Source organism: Osmia bicornis, unplaced genomic scaffold (genome assembly GCF_907164935.1).
Source record: "Osmia bicornis bicornis unplaced genomic scaffold, iOsmBic2.1, whole genome shotgun sequence".
In the NCBI taxonomy this organism is placed as follows: domain Eukaryota; kingdom Metazoa; phylum Arthropoda; class Insecta; order Hymenoptera; family Megachilidae; genus Osmia; species Osmia bicornis.
In genome coordinates this window covers 983,698-987,127 of record NW_025791458.1, presented here as the reverse complement: position 1 = coordinate 987,127, position 3,430 = coordinate 983,698, and positions in this window count along the sequence as shown.

Sequence of the window (3,430 nt, the reverse complement as noted above, 5' to 3'; positions counted from 1 at the left end):
TAATTCAATTTTACTTATTGTGCATGTTACCGGAATTAATAGATAGCCGGTACAATAGGGGAATGCCCATTCGGGAGCCTCAATTTATAACAGAGGAGAGAGCAAGCTTAGAGAAGCGCAAAAGGTCTCTCTCAGAAAGTAGCACGAATACTGCTACTGTCCGGCGTCGCACTGCACTGTAAAGTGTAGTAACACTGACTCTGTTGGTGGTTCACAATTGCATGAAATAGCAATTGTACTCGCGGATCATACGATCTCGTGAGTTAGTGACCTGTGAAAAATCAAAAAAGGTCTTATGCGGACAGTAATAAAAAATACTGTTACTGTCCGGCGTCGCACTGCACTGTAAAGTGTAGTAACACTGACTCTGTTGGTGGTTCACAATTGCATGAAATAGCAATTGTACTCGCGGATCATACGATCTCGTGAGTTACGCGATGCCATACTATATTTCTTAATTTGTTACAGATTTTCGAAGAAAGGATTCCCGAGAAGAGGTTTTTTGGATAATATTGGTTCATATGATTTGAATTATTTGGAAAAATTAGTGGGACTAGTTTCACCGTTTTTTTTTTTTAAATATCAAAAAAGTGGCAACAGATCGAAATTACACGTAAGAATGTAAAAGTTGTATTTTTTAAATTTTTTATCTGTATCTATAATGCAATTTTGTATGGCACATTTTTAAACTCTATATTATAATAGTTATGTACAGGGTAAAATTTCATTGAAATTTGTTAATATTACTTTGAACTACAAAGGTATAAAATTCGTATTAAAAGGTCGAAAATCAATGACTTCGGCCGATTCTTACTTTTAAAGATTATCACCATTTATTACCTTGTGAAATGTTCTACATTTTTGCCCACTACAGCAAGCTATAATTTAGTTTCGAACGCATTATTACTATTCTGATTTCTATCAAGGAATGGCAAAGCGTTAAGAGGGTAGATACGGGTAATGCAGCGTAATTATAGGAGCTGAAAGATGGCTAGAAAATGCTGCAGATAGGGAATAAACATTTTAGGAAGGTGTAGCATTAAATACCAACAACTAGCTAAAGTTATTATCATAAACTAAATTATATTAGAAAAGATTTTGATAAAAATAAGCAATAAAACTGATATGTTTTTACAACTGTAACGACCCAGAGATAGGTACGTCACTACACCGACGTATAGGGAGAGCGGTTCCCTAAGAAGGCGACTCGTATGCATACATATATCAGGGATTATAGGTTCGTGTGGTGTGCGGTTGAGGAGTAAAATCCAAACATTAATGTGCTAGACTAATAGTAGTTTATTCAAGTAGGTAAGTGTTTGATAATTGAATATGTGTGATCTGAGTATAATATAAAATAGTATCGTTGGTATAACAATAAGTGCGGGCTAGAATAGGAATACAATAAGAAATTATAATGAGTTCGCCCTAGATTAGAAAATACAATGGAAAATATATGGTTAGTAATTAATATTAGAAATAGTAGTAGTAATTAATAATATCGCGGTTAATCTAAAGATACAGCCAACACTCTATACAATTGCCAACTACGCTAAGTACTGGAAACTATACTCCAGTGGCTTGTACGGTACCCTCAGACACGAGCGGACTTTTCCTACAGGTCGCAATCGGTTTCTGGACTGGCCAGAGCTGTGTTAAATACAGGCCGTTTCAAGGAGCTCCGTTCCTCGCTAGCTCTTTATACTTGGGTATGGCTTAGTAGAAACACCTGATCAACACGTTGCGTACTATGAGCAGGGTGTCCACAGATCCGAAGTCTCGTACGTCACCACCGGAAGAGAAGGATAAAGCTATTCTCGCGCTCTATAGTTGCCTAAGCAATTCAGCGCAAGCTTTCCTCTACTTCCGGAGTGTTGTCTGCTCTTGACCGAAGTCAGAGAAGATCTGCCCTGATACCGCGTGGAACGCCTCTATGTATAGTCAGATTCTGTTGACTTAGCGCTTTTTTTCTAGATAGAATTCCTTTAGATATCTGGAATTCCCCATCACGTGACGGCCGAGTACCTCTGCTCCTTATTCTACGCGATCTCCCTACTCTAGGTTCTCACCCCACCGCGAGATTATCGGGATTGTGCTGGCGCACACGTGGTCGCACGTCGATAATTTATCGATATTCTGTTTTATCGGCCGACTTACTAACTATACGTTTATCGACTTATTCATTAGACTAATTTATCGATTAATGAAAATTATTTCATTATCACATATAATATAATACAAATTAAATTAAATACTGAATATTAATAACGAAAATTAAATAATACATTTTGTACGAAACTTAAACATAAAAATGGAAGAAAGGTACTGCGTCTTCTTAGCGGGTTGTTACACAACGTGTTAAATGATAAGTATGAAGACCATTATTAATACCATAAACTGGCTAGCAGATACGTTAATATGTAATATATTGTATGTATAGTAAAAATTCTAGGAACTGAGATTCATAAATCTTTTAATTACATATAAATAATTAAAATATAATAGTTTTATTTAAAAATTTACATGTAGATTTTTTTATTTAAAAACATTATTGATTTTTAAATGGTCAGTAATTTCTTTGCGATGAATTTATTCTTGCAGTTAGTACATGTTTATTATGTTCATTTTACGACTCATCTGTTGAAAAAAATCAATATATTCTTTATTTGTATCATTAATCATTTATAAATATTTGAAAATGAAAAATGCTAAACGCGTGCGTAAGCATCGTTATATAATAAAAAACAACTGATGAAGAAATTAAAAGTTTTACAGGAATTAGATTTAACTGAAGATTTTTCATTTGTAGACTGTGACAGTGAAAGTGATTCTGGTGAAAATGTAGAAAAATGTATGTAGAATGATAATGGTGAACAAAATAATGATTGTCAAAATAGAATAGAAAGTTATTGTGAGCAAGATGTTCATAGTGAACAAACTAATGTAGCTATTTTCTACCCAGTTTTCATATATATAATTTTTTATACGAGCAACTATTTTGACCAAAAACTATTTCTCTGTTACTTTATATTTATAAACCATTAAATGTTGTAAGATCATTGAAAAAAGCGTTTCATTGGAACTCAAAAACTGATTATTTAAAATGGCCAGGTCCTGAATTGCACCCTAGTCGACTGGCTAGTTACTGGGTATTAAATGATTTTTATTTCCACCAGGGATCGATAATAATTCATTTCGGAAAGTGGTTCCAAAAAATGTCAGAAAGGTTGCAATTACCCTGAGTTAACTCGTGATAAAATGTTTTAATACAATTACCGTTTCCTGAGAAACTCGTTTTAATAAGACAGGGACCCGATATTGCACATACCCCAGTAATTGTGCCTGATCAAGTACATCAGTGATTACCACCTCTGCAAGCTACGATGACTAATGTTTTTGGTTTGTGCGAGTACATATTTAGATAGAAGCG